The following is a 16,332-nucleotide window of genomic DNA, read 5'->3' as shown; positions in this document are numbered from 1 at the left end:
GCCCGCACATGGCGAGTACTCCACAGCCTCGGTACTGAGCCCGCACATCGCAAGTACTCCACAGCCTCAGTACTGAGCCTGCACATAGCGAGTACTCTACCTCCACAGCCTTAGCTGACACGACCCTGGTGAATGGCCTGCCTTCCCTGCTTCTCTCCATCCCTCATTTCACGGAAGAGAGGGGAAATTCCCCTTTCAGTCAGAGCTCTCATGAGATCCTAATCACAAACCCCGGAGGCAGACAGGCCAGCCCTTGTTTTTTTTTTTTAGACAGAGTCTGGTGCTGTCGCCCAGGCTGGAATGCAATAGCGCAATCTCGGCTCACTAAAACCTCCGCCTCCCAGATTCAAGCGATTCTCGTGCCTCAGCCTCCCGAGTAGCTGGGATTACAGGCACGTGCCATCATGCCCTGCTGATCTTTTGTATTTTTAGTAGAGACGGGGTTTCACCATGTTGATCAGGCTGGTTTTGATCTCCTGACCTCGTGATCCGCCGGCCTCAGCATTCCTAAGTGCTGGGATTACAGGTGTGAGCAACGGCGCCGGGACCCAGCCCTTGTTTTGTCCATTTTAAGGATGAGGCTGCTGAGGTCCCAAGGGGGTCTCTGAGCAAGTCAGCGGCAGAGCCAGGGCCAGACCTGGACTCTCACCTCACCCTCTGTCCACACAGAATTTCCCAGGGGGCCTGGGACTCTCTTTTTTTTTTTTTTTTTTTTGAGATGGAGTCTTGCTCTGTAGCCCGGGCTGGAGTGCAGTGGCCGGATCTCAGCTCACTGCAAGCTCCGCCTCCCGGGTTTGCGCCATTCTCCTGCCTCAGCCTCCTGAGTAGCTGGGACTACAGGTGCCCGCCACCTCGCCCGGCTAGTTTTTTGTATTTTTAGTAGAGACGGGGTTTCACCGTGTTAGCCAGGATGGTCTCGATCTCCTGACCTCGTGATCCGCCCGTCTCGGCCTCCCAAAGTGCTGGGATTACAGGCTTGAGCCACCGCGCCCGGCTACCTGGGACTCTCTTGTGCTAGAGACTGGCTGAGGCCGAGGGCTTGTCACCCAGCCCACCTGCTGCCAGGCTGGGTGCTGGCTCACAGCTCTGGCCCTGAGCAGGTCTAACCCAGCCCTCCCCTTGCTGTCCCCTCCCTCTCACTGCGTCCCAAGCACCTGGCATCCAGGGGCATTTGGAAAACCTGCCTGTCCCCAGACATCTTGAAATCTCTTGAGTAGAGACCTTTCCTTGCCACACTTAATGAATTCCAGGAGCCGAATGTGGGCCCCGGAAGGTTGGGGGCTGTGAACAGTGGGGGAGAGGAGTAGACAGGGACAAAGAAGCTCAGGACAGGAGGGTGCAAGAACCTGGGCTGCGGGGGCTGATTTTCCTGAGCAGAACTGGGGCTAGCATGTTCATGGGGACCAGCGAACAACGGGGGAGATGGAGGCCGAGTGTGTTGCTATGTCGGGGCCGGAAAGGCTGACCTTCTGCACTACTCAGGGGCCCAGCAGTGCCCTCCGAACAGACCCTGGAGATATGGGCTTGGGGCTCTTGCCCAGGGAGTGGCAGGGAGGGCCCATCTTAGGTCCTAGGGTGTCTGCTGGTTCTGGCAGGTCTAACTCACGTGCCCAAGAAGCAATGAGGGCCCCAAGACCACCCATAGTGGCCCTAGAGAAGGTGGCTCCCCCATCCCCCTTGAGCCTTAACTTGGCAGATTTCTTGGATTCCGTGACTGACACAGACCCTCCTTTCCCAGCAGCCAGCCCTGAGCAGGGCCCATGGACTCGCCCTGTCCATTCCCCTCCTTGACCAGGCAAACCATCTTGAAGTTGCTAGAGCAAGTTTCTTCCTCGCCTACTGGGAAAGGCCAGGGTCTGTCCTTCCCTTAGACCCCCACCACCACCGCCCCCGTCTCTTCTCAGGTGATTTTGGTGGCATACCTCTTCCTTTCTGTCCTGAGCCCACCAACCCCCCTCCCACTTTTTTTTTTTTTTTTTTTTTTTGGTCCATAAACAAGAAAGAAAAAGGAAAAGAGCCTAAAGGCATATTCTCCTTTGTGTAAAATTAATATATGATATTCAAGGGTATGTAAATGTAATTTTAACCAGCTTTCTTGGGCCTGCGTGAGGAGGCCGCTCTCGTGGTCAGAAATCTAAATGGCATATGGCATATAGTAGGTGGTCAATAAAAGAACACTCATCCTGCCCTCCTCTCTCCACCATCTTTCCTTTCTCAAGGGTCCCGAGGGCACTTGGGCTTCCCAAAGCAGAGAGGCCTTTCGGGGGCAGATGCCCACCTGCTCTCCCACCACCCCTGCGTGTCTGGGCTTCTCCTCCCAGAACAAAGCCCTCCTGCAGGGGAGGGCAGGTGGGACCTGAGGGACTGTCCTGAGGGCTACTGAGGTACTCAAGGTAAAAACCCACCTTGAGCCAAGCAAGTCTTCAGTGTCTCAGAGGGGATCCTTCCCAGGCCTCTTTTTTTTTTTTTTTTTTTTTGAGACAGAGTCTTGCTGTGTCACCCAGGCTGGAGTGCAATGGTGTGATCTCGGCTCACTGTAACCTCTGCCTCCCAGGTTCAGGTTCAAGCGATTCTCCTGCCTCAGCCTCCCAAGTATCTGGGATTACAGACTGCACCATCATAGCCAGCTTTTTTTGTTTGTTTATCTGTTTGTTTGTTTTGTTTTTGAGACAGTCTCACTTTGTTGCCTAAGCAGGAGTGCAGTAGCTGATCTCGGCTTACTGCAACCTCCGCCTCCCGGGTTCAAGCGATTCTCCTGCCTCAGCCTGCGGAGTAGCTAGGACTACAGGCACATGCCACCACACCCGGGTGATTTTTGTATTTTAAGTAGAGACGGGGTCTCACCATGTTGGCCAGGCTGGTCTCAAACTCTTTATCTCAGGTGATCCGCCCGCCTCGGCCCCCCAAAGTGCTGGAGTTACAGATACGAGCCACCGTGTCCGGCCAGGCCGCCTTTTCAATTAGGAGCAAGGAGGACGGCCTGAAAAAAAATGATTTGTTTTAGTGCCCCGACCCCACGAGGGAGAGCAGGACTGAGACCCCCATCAGGCCACTGAGCGGGGGAGCCAGGACAGCTTGGTGGTCACACCCCAGAGGTCTGGGTGCAGCGCGGGAAGGCTGGGTCCCTTCTAGGATCTCTGGGCCACTAGTGCGGAGGTGGGGACAGTGCCCGAAGCCCCAGCCTCACTGACTGGGGACCGGAAAAAGGGTTCCACCTCCCCACCCCTGGCATCTACTTTAATTAATGGGGGTTGAGCCCAAAGAGATGCTATTGAGCATCTAACACTATTGTCACTTTTCTGGCCACTTTTCCACATCAAACTCATTCTTTTGGTCAAGTGGGAATAGAAATCAGGGAAAGTTGTGGGGAAAGTCGTTTTGAGTAAACGGATTCAAAAGCGCTCGACAGCCCCTCGGCGGCTCCGCTCCGAATAACCCCACCGCGGTCGGCAGGTTTCGGAGCGGAGGCAGGGTCTCCACCGGCTGCAAAAACCGGCGGAGTGGGCGGCTCGGTACCGGCGACGACCCGGTGCAGGCGTTGCATTTCGCTCCTCAACCTCCAGGTGGCGCTGGCGGGGGCGGAGCGCATATTTGTAAAGGGGGCGGAACTTCAGAAATGCTGACTGTTGATTGGCTGAGTTCAATCTCGCTTTCTTTTCGCCTTCCTGGCAGGGCTAGGGAGGGGGCCCAGTCCCGGTGCCTGAGCTACGCAAGAGGAAACGTGTGTGTGGGAGGGGGACAGAGGGGACGGGGTTGGCTCACTTGACACAGAAGGAGAACATTTGTGGCATGGCCCCTGGGTGTGTTCGGACAATCCTGATTTCCTGGTTTTTCTTTTTTAATAAAGGCAATTTGTTAAGTGTGTAATTAACTGTGTTTTCCATTTACCGTTCCTTTATAAGACACCTCATAAATTTACACACCAGGAAAAATCCTTGGTGGGACCTGTTGATAATAAAGACATCGTTTATTTACAAAAGAAGGAAGGTGAGGACCTCCTAGACCTCCCTTTTTCATTCTCTTGGCCTCTGAATGTTGTGTGCGTGTTACCAATATAACTATCTGCGGCTGTATTTTATTTGCACATCTAACAACTGATTGTTAAGCTTCCGCTATCTGGCAGGCATTGGGTGGGGTCTCTCTGAGTCAAGAGTGAGGAAAAAAAAAGAGGGGGAGCTCGTGGACAGGTAGGACAGGCGGCAGACAGGATCCAGGCTGTGCACGGGGAACACTTAAGAACTCTGCCATGGGCACCGAAGGAGAAGTGGAGCCACAGGGAGATGAGCGGGGAATTTAGAGGAAGTGGGGCCCGAGGGCAACGAAGCAGAGCCTCTAGCTCAAAAAGCGCAGTGCTGAAGTCACATTGATGTCATTGCAGCAGCCCAGAGGAGCTAAGGAGAGGTGAGATGTTGGGGGATTCCCTAGGGCAGCTGGAGTGGGCCCCTGGCCTTTTGTCCGGTTGGTGGGGAGGAAAGCATGGGCGAGTGTAACTTCCAGAATATTTCCCTCTTGCTCTGGATAGAAAGCCATCTCTGGGGCCAGGCGCGGTGGCTCACGACTGTAGTTTTAGCACTTTGGGAGGGTGAGGCAGGTGGATCACAAGGTCAGGAGTTCAAGACCAGCCTGGCCAACATGGTGAAACCCCGTCTCTACTCAAAATATAAAAATTAGCCGGGCATGGTGGCAGGCACCTGTAATCCCAGCTACTCGGGAGGCTGAGGCAGGAGAATGGCTTGAATCCGGGAGGCAGAGGTTGTGGTGAGCAGAGATCACACCACTCCACTCCAGCCTGGGCGACAGAGTGAGACTCTGTTGCAAAAAAAAAAAAAAAGAAAAAAGAAAAAAGAAAAAGAAAAAAAAGAAAAAAAGAAAAGAAAAGAAATATTTGCTAAGTGAATAAGGGAAGCAGATGCTTCTTGATCAGTCGAGAAATCTCCGTCTAAGAGCCTGCACAGAGCCCAGTATCTCTGGCAAAGGATAAATTGTTTGGAGAGGGCTCTCTTTAGTGTAGGAGAAAGTAGCCCCTTTGCCCCGGGAGAAAACTGTGACAAAACCTTGGTGTTTCAAGGACTTGAAAAAACTGCCCACCCACTGAGGGGGCAAGCAAGTTGCCACTGTGTGTATACCTGGTGGTGAGAGTGAGGTCTGCGAGGTGGTCCTTCCCATCCTGTCCTGGTCCTTACCTCCCATTCCAAGACCAGCCTCCACCCCAGAAGCAGATTTTCCCATGACTTGAGGGTTACAGTCTGGGCAGAGATTTGGCTCAGGGCTCTGGACTCCACCCCTCAACCTCTTTAAGTGGCCCTTTACTTGTCTGGGCAGGGGAGGCAAATCTGAGCACCCTTGCCAGACATGGGGAGATCCTCTCGCCTATGAGTCCAGGTAGGGTCTGGCCAGTGCGGCGCGGTGTGGCTTGACTCACAGCGCCCAGTGGGTGGTGCAGACACTAGCGCCAGAGGAAGAAAGGAAAGCAACCATTATTACCATTTACTATGTCCTCAGCCCTGCTCTGGGCGTCTCACACGTTTTAATATAATCCTTAGAACAACTAAATAGGTTGGAATTACCTTCATTTTATAGATGCAGAGAATAAGGCAGTGACCTGAGGTCACACTCTAGAAAGGAGCAGCGTCAGGATTCAAATGCAGGTGTGCCTGCCCTCCAGAACCCATGCTTGTCCACTGAGCCCCATGGCTGCCCAGGAAGGCATGAGTCCCCAGGGATCCCAGGAACCCTCAGGGACCTCCTGAGAAGCAGAGAAGAAGGCAAAGCCCTCGCTGGTGAGGACCCTTGGGAGCAAAGATGGGGACAGAAGGAGGAGACTTAGCAAGGGGCCAGCAGGGTGCAGACTTGCGGGAAGAGGAAAGGGAGAAGATTCAAAAGGGCAAACTGAGGCAGGAGGTGAGAGATTTAGACCAGGTCTAGGGAGATCATGGAGGAAGCCCGGGGCAACTGGAGGCGCCCCAGCAGGACTGGATGATTTAGGGACCAAGGTTGGAGCAGAGGGCAGGAGTCACACATGTAAATGCTCCCAGGAGCTGGGCAGGTCACGTCAATGGGCAGGTGAGCTGAGGGTGGAGCACGGACAGAGCTGAGCAGGAGACAAGCAGGACGTGGGAGTTGGAGCAGGGTTGGGAGCCCTCAGACAATGGCCAGAGGCTGGGGCACAGGTGCTCAGTCTTTTCCAGGCAGCTGGGTGGGCAGCGGGCACACCAGACGATCATGGGTCCGGACCCACACCTCAGTTCCCCTCTTAGTGACTATGCAAGCTTTCCATCCCCGAGTTTTCTCTACAAATGGACACCCTCGGCATTGCCTTAAAACACGTATATATTAACCACACTAAAAAGCAGTCGTTTCCCCATCCCAGGGCCAGTCTGCACAATCATTAGGTTCTAACGTAAGCTTCATTTTCAGGCCAGCACACCCTCCGGGTCACAATACATTAGTCATTTGCCAGTCAGAATTGGCACCCATTGTGTGCCAGAACTGTCTTTTAGCTCCTTCTCCCGGGTTTCAGGCTGGTAGGAACTGGCACCCACCGTGTGCCCACCACCCTGTCTTCTAGCTCCTGCTCCCATGTGTCAGGTTGGTCGGAACTGGCACCCACCGTGTGCCCCGCACCATGTCTTCCAGCTTCTGCTCCCATGTTTCAGGTTGGTGGGAAGCTTCCAAGTTATAAGTGTTTGGGAGAAAGTTTATACCTCATTTGGGTGTTCCCAGTGGGAATACCCTCAGCGGTAACTGGCACAGAGTGAAATATTGCTTCCTGTGGGCCATGGGGATTGGACTGTCTCCCACCTAGCCAGGAAGTGCCTCCAGGCAGGAGCCGACTCTTCTAGAGGCCTGAGACAGGCCCGCCTCTTTGCATAAGAACTTGTTCAGGATGCTTTAGCTTTGGGCTGGGGTGGGGTGGGTGGTGCGTCATTCAGGAAGACAGGTGGATTTTTTTTAAGCAATAAAATAGTACTATTATTTTAAAACTTTTTCGGACACTATCCTAGCATTTCATGTGTGTTGATTAACAGGTAGAAATGTAATTACCTGCATTATCTCTCTATATATTTAGTAAATCATTTATGTGTTAGGTATTTGTCCACAAGCACTCATTTTAGTCACCAGGGATATTGGAGAACATAGTATCCACACATTTTGAGAGACCTGAAGGTGTATGTCACTATCCCTGACTTCAGGGACCTTACAGTTGGTTCAGGAAGATAAGAAAAGCGCATGTTAAAAAGCGCAGAGGAGCCAGATGCGGAGGCTCAACTGTAATCCCAGCACTTTGGGAGGCCAAGGTGGGCCCAAGAGTTTGAGACAAGCCCCTTGCTTGAGCTCAGCCTGGGCAATATGGCAAAACCCTATCCCTATTTAAAAAAAAAAAAAAAAGGCTGGGTGCGGTCCCTCAGGCCTGTAATCCTAGCACTTTGGGAGTCCAAGGCAGGTAGATCATGAGGTCAAGAGCTCAAGACCAGCCTGGCCAATATGGTGAAACCACATCTCTACTAAAAATATAAAAATTAGCTGGGCATGGTGGCGGACACCTGCAGTCCCAGCTACTCGGGAGGCTGAGGCAGAAGAATCGCTAAAACCCGGGAGGCCAGGGTTGCAGTCAGCCAAGATTGTGCCACTGCACTCTAGCCTGGGCTGGATGTCAAAAAATAAAATCCATCTCTTGGAATCCTGATTTTGGACTCCATCTCAAAAACAAACAAACAAACAAACAAACAACAACAACAAAAAGCTAGCCAGGCATGGTAGCATTTGCTTACAGTCCCAGTTATTAATACTTGGGAGGCTGAGATGGGAAGATTGCTTGAGTCCGGGAAGTCAAGGCTGCAGTGACCCATGGTCACGGCACTGCACTTGAGCCTGGGTGACAGAGCAAGACACTGTCTCAAAAAAAAAGAAGAAAAAAAAAAAACTCTTGGGTTCAAGGCCCTGTGTGACTGGGCTGGGTGGGTGCTAATTTCATGACTCTGCCCTTGTTGAAGGGGCTTCTCTCTACTCTGCCTCAGTTCCTTGCTTCTCTAAAACTTCTCCTTTCCTACTTATAGCCCTGGGCCATCCTGGACAGGCATTGGCAGGCTCACCATCACTGTGGGACGGCCCAGGGTCATGTCTGCCAGGAATAACAGCACTTGAGAATTACCTATGCAAATTTTGCACTGACCAGTGATGAGCAAAATAATGTAACCCACATGTAGATTGGGGGTGTGGGGCTTTTGCCACTGGAGTTCCCCCGGCCTTGATGGTGGGAGCAGAGGCACAGTGACAGCAGACATTGGAAGCAGATGGCCGGGCCTAGGGAACCGTCTCTGACTCGGCAGTGAGGTCCCTCTCTGGCTGTTCTGTCCTAAAACCCTGTGGCTTTGCACAGAAGCCACGAGGTAAAAGGGGATGGAATAATTGTGTGGACATTTTCCCACAAACCTGTGCTCCCCAGAAATTCAGTTGTCTTTTTTTTTTTTTTTTTTTTTTTTGAGATGGCGTCTCACTCTGTAGCCCAGGCTGGAGAGCAATGGCACGATCTTGGCTCACCACAACCTCTGCCTCCTGGGTTCAAGTGATTCTCCTGCCTCAGCCTCCCGAGTAGCTAGGATTACAGGTGCTCGTCACCTTACCTGGCTAATTTGTGTATTTTTAGTAGAGATGGGGTTTTGCCATGTTGGCCAGGTTGGTCTCGAACTCCTGACCTCAGGTGATCCACCCACCTCAGCCTCCCAAAGTGCTGGGATTACAGGCGTGAGCCACCGTGCCCAGCCTGCCCTTGTAACTTTTAAGGTAAATCTGTGAAGAGATGTATTTATTTGCACTATATGTGTTTCAGGTTGAGTTGATTTTGTTTTGACACGTTGATTCAAAATAAGGTGGACCCTTTGGAAAATCAGCTTGCTGAAGCCATTTATTCAGCGCCGCTCGAGGGGTTTAATTGAAAACAGCTGAGGCACACTGACATCACCACAGGCCTCCAGACTGAAACGGACCTCAGAGGAGGCGCGCTGGCTCAGAGGAGGGAAAGCCTGGCTTCAAAAGTCAGAGCCCACGAAGCGAAGTTTTATCCGAGGAGGAAGGTTCTGCTGCAAAAATAGTTCCTGTAGTATGTTTTTAAAAAACAAAGAAGCAAGAGGAGCTGACCAGGCATATTTAAGAGCTTACAAGAGTGGGAACAGTGAAGAACTCACTGGAACTCTGAAAGCAGCCTTGGATAGGCTGTGATGAGCAAGTGAATGGACGTCATGAGACAGTATGGTTTCTGTTATTTCCTAATTTGCTGCCATTTTATTTATTTATGGATGGACTCTTCTTCCCTTAGCACTCTTCTGTCCCCTATATTTGGTGATGAACAATTGCTTTGTGCAGTTGTTCTGTAGCCTCCTACCTTGGGCTGCAGAGACAACATCTAACGCACAGCTGGGCTCCAGGGCCTCGCGCTCCTGGTGTGGATGGCAAATGAAGAACTGTTTCTCATTTTCATGCAACTTGTACTTATTTGTCCCACTAATTTTGCAAGGAACTTACAAGAAGCAGAGAGAGGAGGAGGACGCCCTCTGTTTGGTCACATTAGTGCAGATCCGTCACTGGAAGACCTGCTTCTGGGAGGACGAATATCCCATGTGGAGGGGCCCTACCGTCAGGTGGTCAGGAAACCTTGGTTACCAGGCCAAAAGCATCGTCGTCAGTGCCAGAGGATGCTTGGTGAGGTGACTTAGGCAGGGAGGGTGGGGTGAGGGCTCAGTTGGCCTAAGGCCAGGATATGAAGTGAGTGATGTAGCATTTTTCCAGGGGAAAGTGTCCTTACACACCCCATTCAAAGGTTTAATATGATTCTAAGCAGTAGGAGCAGTTCCTCTGGTGACAGAGGAGGCCTGGAAGGGGCAACACAGCCTGCAGGGACCCCGCCACTCCCTCCCCGTGTGGCCCTGGGCCATCTGATTTGCCTGGCTTCGGCTTCTTGAGCTGTCCTGATGGTTCCTTCACACTTGAATGTTCTATGACTCTCTGACTAGCCTGAACCCTTAAGTGGCAGTGGGAATGTCACAGCCTCTTTGTGGGGCTAAAGATTCCATTTCTGTTGATTCCCCTGTACAGAGTCTGGGGTGGGTGTTGGTGGAGCCAGGTGAGTCTCTTTAGTGTGAGGCCTGGCCAGGGAGGAATGTGACAGGTGGGGTGAATGATCCTTCAGAGGAGCGGGGCCCCCAAAGACCTTCCAGTCCTGCTCTGGAGAGCCAGGGTGCAAGATGACGGGCCCCAGGATGTTTTAAGGTGAAAAAATAGCAGATCTGGGTGATTATTTCTCCATTGTGGTTTTCAAAATGGGCAAACCAGGTTCCCATTAAGCCAACTGACTCAACACTCCACTTCTTTCCCTGAGCCACTCTCTGCTCTCTCCCTCAAAATCTTTGAAATCTTGCTGCCATTTCATCACATTACCAAGTTGACACCGTGGTGATGACTAAACTCTGATTTTTTTAATCTTGCGCAAATTGCTATCTAAGGGGTCTGTGGAGTCATGCCCTACAAATCATAAATTCTCATCAGATGGGTTTTATTTAACCCTGTATATTGTGACTTACTTTCCAGCTTGACTCTGGCTGGCATAACATTATGAGACAAGGAAGAAAATAAAAATATTTACCCCAAAACATGTTTCTTTGCCATATTTTGAAATGGCGCTGCACAAAGCTGTTTTTTTGTGGGGGAAAAATCTGCATCTGTAAAGAATCTCTGTTATAGTAGCTAGATCTTTTTCTTCCTGACCCTCCCAATCCTAAAGAGATTAACTAAGATCTGAATAGGAAACTTTTGTCATCTATTGTCTCTAAGGGCAGCCACTATTAGACTTCAAAAGAACTTTTTCCACAATCTTTACCTTAACCTGAACATTCCCTTTCTATGAATCCCAGTTGTTTAGACAAACTCAACCAATTGTCAACCAGAAAATGTTTAAATTCACCTATAGCCTGGAACCACCGCCACTCCCACCCGCCACCTTTTGAGTTGTCCCGCCTTTCTGGACCAAACCAGCGAATTTCTTAAATGTATTTGATTGATGTCTCATGCCTCTCTAAAATGTATAAAACCAAGCTGCGTCCCGACCACCTCGGGCACATGTTCTCAGGACTTCCTGAGGCTGTGTCATGGGTCATAGTCACTCATATTTCGCTCAGAATCTTCAAATATTTTACAGAGCTTGACTCTTTTCGTCGACAGTGGGAAGTGATGGAGCATCAGAGCCCAACAGACAGACGGGGTTTCTCCTTTCTAACTACGTGAGGACGCCCGACCTCTCCAGGCCCTGTTCACCTGGGAACCGATAACATCACGTCACAGTTTTGCTGAGCAGATGTCACTAAGATCACATAGGTGAGCACACCTGGCACACAGTAGGTACTTCACATGCACTTGTTCCCTACCCTTTAGAGCCAAGACCTCTTGAAGAAACCCACCTGGATCTGGTCACCAGTGACTCAGAAGCCCAACGTGCATGCACCTTACATAACCGCCACACGCTATCCTGTGTGTCACGATCTCGCTATACTTTCGGTTCTAGTGTTTTCCTTTATTCACTACCTCCTAGGTGTCTTTAAGCAGCTCTGCTCTCTGGTTTCCGCAAGCAGAGCTCCATTTTCTCGGTACCGCTCCACAGTGCCTGGATGGTGCTCTCTAGGCCCTGGGGGCTGGGGCTGGCTGTGATTTCTGAGCTTCGAATATCCCCCAGACCCCTGCTGGAAGCGAGTTCCTCCTGCCTTGGGTGTGCCTGGGTGTGCTGAGTCGAAAGGCATTTTTTTTTTTTTTTTTTTTTTTTTTTTTTTTTTTGCGGGGAACTGTGTATGCACAACACAGCGAGGGAGTGACCTAGTCCAGGGAGCTGTCTCCCTTTGACACAGCACGCAGAGGAATAAAGACCCAGGCTCTATCATAAAATGGGGGCAGGTAAAGAGCAGTTAGGCGAGGGGGCGTGGGCCGTCAGGGTAGGGGCCTCAGTAAACAGTGTTGAACAAGGGCCTCTCCCAGCCCCACCCTGGCTTTAAACCCCACGGTTTGTAGTTCAGCTCCAGAGGCCTCCCAGTGACCCCAATCTCATTCCTCTCGACTCAACAGTGATGGCGGAAGGCAGGAAGATAAGCTGGACTCCTTGAAGCCGACACCCCCCAGGGAAATTCCATCACCCGCCTTGAGCACTGTAGGCCGGGCTGGGGTAAGGGTGGGATGTGGGGAGAAGGGCGGGGCTGGGGAGATAAGAGCCTTCCGGGGTGGAGGAGGCAGCCAGTGAGGCCAGGGACTGCGCTGGGGCAGGGGCCGGGCTAGGAGGCAGGATCCCAGCGGAAGGCCATCTGCAGCCCTGGCCCTGGCTAATGGGATATCCTGGTGGAAAGCAAGTGGGGATCTAATTAGGGTAAAATCCAGGGCTAATGAGCTGTGGAAACAACGGGACAAAGGAACGATTCCCACAAGCTCAGGATGCGACTCGGAGAGTCCACCTCAACTCGGCCTCCTTCCCAGCTTTTCTACCCCAGGGCCCTTCCTGGCTTCCTTCCTCCGCCTTCCTTGGCCTCAGACCTGCCGTGCGGCCACCGTGTCCCAGTGTCCATGGCTCCCCCTCAGCTCCAGCTCTGCCTCTCTTCCCATCCCTTTCGTTCTCTTTCCCTCTCCTTGCCCCTGGTTCTTCAGCCCACGTGTCCCTGGCGTCACCCTGCTGTTCTCGGTATGCCTCGTTTCTTTGTTCTCCTCCTCCGGGAGTGGGAAGAGCTAGGCTCTGGGCTCCCGGGGTAGGCTGGGTGGCAAAGGGTGAACCCGGAATGGTTGCCTAGGCAATGAGGAAAGTAGGACAAACACCAACCAGCAATCAGGAGAAAAGGGAAGCCCACGGAGGAGGGGACTGCGTCCCAGCCCAGCCTAGCCTGGAGACCTCCTTGCTAACCCTCAGCCCCACTGTCCCCATCCTGGCTCATCCCCAGAAGCTGGTCCAGAAGGAAGCTTGAGCGTCTCTGCAGGAGCTCCCGCCTGGCTCCCTCACAGCCGACATTTGCGCAAGGCCTTTGGGCCAGAGCGATTCCTGGGCGGCCTGCCTCCTCGCTGCGTGGCCTCTTTCTCAGCAGGCCCAGGGCATATTCCTTCTTCCAAAAGACCAGCCCATCAGGGCAGCCCTAAGAGGGCACACGAGCAAGGCCAAGGAGGGCAGGGTCCTCACCAGGGCAGCTCCCTGCTGTTTCTGGCTGGGAAGCAGAGGACATGCTGCTTCTTGTCGGCACCCATGGCCAATAGGTTTTGTGGAGGAGGAAGGAGGAACCATGGGGCCTTCTCTGATGGAAAGGAAAGGAAGAGGCTTGGGATTGGGAGAAGCTGTGGGGAGGACTTCCAGAGGCTTCAGACGTGAGGCCCCGGCTGAGCCTCCTCAGTGAGGGCCACGGATGCCTGGCACAGGAGGCATTTCCAGGCAGGGAGGGAAAGAGACAAAGCGACTAAGGTTTTGGGACATACCATGCTGGTGGAGACAGCGTGGCTCACGCTGAGGCCTGAACAAAAAGCCTGATGGGTACAGGTGCCCTTCAGGCCGGAAGGCGGGGGACAGGGCGGCCAGCTGCCCCAGTCCTGAGTCAGGCGCTGAGCCAAAGGCCTTGCTTTCCAGGGCTCCAGCACAGGCTGCTCTCCTGGGGAGAACAGCAGCACCTGCGGCCTGCACCGTCCAAGCCAGGGGCCCCACCAGGGTGTGCCCATGGCCACGCTTGTGCTCTGAGGACTCTCTGTGCCCCTCACCAAGATGGGGTGAGATTATCTGCTTGTGCCACTACCCTGGCTTCAGGCCTATGAACTCTGCCTGGGAGTGTGGCCCATTGCTGTAGGCCAACCTTTGGACAGGTGTTTCTGCCACCTGGTTGAGGACTTGCTGGGGCTGACCCAGGCCATCACTGACTGCGTGGTAACGGACTCTTTCCGAGCCAGCAGTGAGCTGGGTTCCAGGGGGCTGTGAGGTCTCTATATGTTCGCTGTGACTCCTGAATTCAAGGACACACCCCTGGGTTCCTCAGGTCCCACTCTTCCCAGTCTCTCCTCCCACCCATGAGCCCAAGGACCCATCCTTCTCAGCGCCTAGAACAGATTCTGAGTAGGGACCACAGCCTTTTCCTCCCCTGGGTGGCCTCACTTTGTACCCACTGTCCTGAGTCTGGTGTGTTCATAGGGCAGCCGGTTCCTCCAATCCCACCCTTCACTGTACAGTTGTGAACCGAGACCAGATTCCAACCTTAAGCTCTAAGACCCTGGAACCAGTGAGGCCTGAAGGCCTGAGGAAGGGGCTTCGTGCCCAGCACACAGTTGATGCCCGTGAAGAATCTTCCTGAAATTTCACCATTTCACCTCTAGCCTATGAGTCCCTTCTGAATCTTCACCTTTATCAATGACAGGCTCCATTTGTTCAGAAATACAAGGATGGCTACCTGGTGTTTGTGTCTTCAACACCTGCCTCCCACCTCCATTCCCAGCAAGTTCTAGTTCTCATGACCTCCCTTAGATATTTTAAATTTTCCACATGAAAGCACTCACAATCCATTCAAACTGTCACAGAACTAGTAGACTCATCTTGCTTTCTGGAACTGGTAAAAGGATTTGATGCCCATTTCTTTTATGCCATGGTCCTACTCCAGCTGTCCACCCTTGGAAGCAGGAGGCAGAGGGAAGATGGAGGCAGTGTCCTCCACCTGTTTGCAGACACGCCTGTGCAGGAGGCAGGACAGACTCCAAGCTCGCTACCTACAGAGTTCTGGCTTCCCAAGCGAGGTTAACTGCAGAGAAGGCGTCAGAGTCCCTGGGATTTGCTACTTTAACTGGGGAGGCCTGTAACATCGAATTACTAGGTTCTCTAGTAATCATTTTCCCTCTGAAAAGAATAACGCCCATGGGAGACAGCGCTTCGGGGAGGCTGAAGCAGCCCATCTGGGCCTGGATGTTGTTTCATGTGGAAGATGGTATTTGCATCCTGGAGAAAGCATCTTGGTGTCGAGGCTCTGGCTGTGGGGGTTAGGTGCCTGCAGCACCCCCTCTCCCCTGACATCCCTCCTGAGCCAGGCAGGCCTTCAGCACCCCTACCAGGGAGACTCTAGACTGAGAAGTAACCCCCTCAGTCACTGGGCCTCCACGATGCTGGTCTTCTGTAACTTACAGGCCTTGCCTCAATGCTGCCCCCCTTCATGTCTGGGAGAGTCTTTATTGATTGCTGGGGACCAAAACCAACTTAGACTAGGGATCCTAGTTCCAGCACACATCCCCAGGGCCCTTTCTTCCTTTAAAATAGGTGGCTGACTCTGGCCTTTCTTCACTGACAGGCAATGTCTTTCTGCACTGCTTTGTTTTCTTCTTCATCTAAGTGTCGTCCCGTGAATCTCACAGTGTGGTCTTTGGACCAACAGCACCACCATCACCTGCAAGCTTGTTAAGTGCAAATTCTCTGGTTCTACCCAAGACCTGCTGAATCAGAGACTCTATCCGTATTTTAACAAGCCCTCCAGGGGATTCACGGACATGCTGAAGTCTGCGAACCACTGGTGCAGTATATTACCTAGGAGCCCTGAGAAGGACACTTCATTTAGTTTTCTGATCCACACGAGGAGAACCCGTCCAGGCGCATGAGGCTTGCGGCTACGGTGTCTTCCCAAGGAAGGCGGGCTACTGACCTCCCACATGTCCCGCATGTAACCCATCAGCTGAGCCCTGGCAGTGCAGAGGCCAGAGGCCAGACTGGGAATCCACCGAATGCCTCTTCATGAGCTCTTTTCTTCCAGAAGGTGCAGCAGGAATTCAGATGGCTGTAGGCATTGCCATAGCAACTGCACCCCTCCGAAGCGCTTATGGGCTGCAGGAGCACAGTAAGCAGAGCGAAGAGGGGCGCGTCTGCCAATGGATGAAGCCTCACCAGCAGATGAGAGCGGCCACGAAGGGAAGAGGAGGCTCGGGATGGCTGGGACTTATGGACAAGAACTCGGTGGAGCTGTTGCTTCCTCAAGACCCACGATGTATTAGGTAGCCCTCCAGGGGTCCTCTGGCACAGAAAAACAGCGCCAGCCCAGGCTATGGTGCTGCATGGCAGCCTGGCTCACCCAGGAATCAGTGATGCCGCAGTCTCTCAAAAGACCGTCTACCTAGGTTAAATTAGGCTGCTCAGTGGTCCCAGAGCAATTAAGATGGAAGTGCCCATCTTCCTTCTGTGATGACCATCTGTGTTCCTCGCCAGGGTTGAGGAAAGGGACCCAGTTCCAAACGTCTGACAGGGATGTGGGTCCTAAAGCAGATGCCAACAGTCATGAGGGAGCTCGGGGCTTAGGTAATGGCGGA

The 16,332-nt window shown here is 52.7% G+C and overlaps 1 long non-coding RNA gene across 2 annotated transcripts; it reads left to right on the top strand.

The window, feature by feature from the left end:
* The first annotated feature begins 4,142 nt into the window (after positions 1-4,142).
* Positions 4,143-11,489, top strand: LOC144333873 (uncharacterized). 2 transcript variants are annotated; one of them, XR_013403005.1, is made up of 3 exons: positions 4,143-4,401; positions 8,831-9,699; positions 11,215-11,489. It is a non-coding gene; the product is annotated as an uncharacterized LOC144333873 (long non-coding RNA). The 2 variants fall into 2 exon arrangements; XR_013403004.1 differs by lacking the exon at positions 11,215-11,489 and having other exon boundaries at positions 4,144-4,401; positions 8,831-10,944.
* The last annotated feature ends 4,843 nt before the right edge of the window (positions 11,490-16,332 follow it).

Source organism: Macaca mulatta, chromosome 13, assembly GCF_049350105.2.
Source record: "Macaca mulatta isolate MMU2019108-1 chromosome 13, T2T-MMU8v2.0, whole genome shotgun sequence".
Taxonomy (NCBI): Eukaryota; Metazoa; Chordata; class Mammalia; order Primates; family Cercopithecidae; genus Macaca; species Macaca mulatta.
Note: the sequence above shows the minus strand (reverse complement) of the source record. Positions and strands in the feature narration are given on the sequence as shown.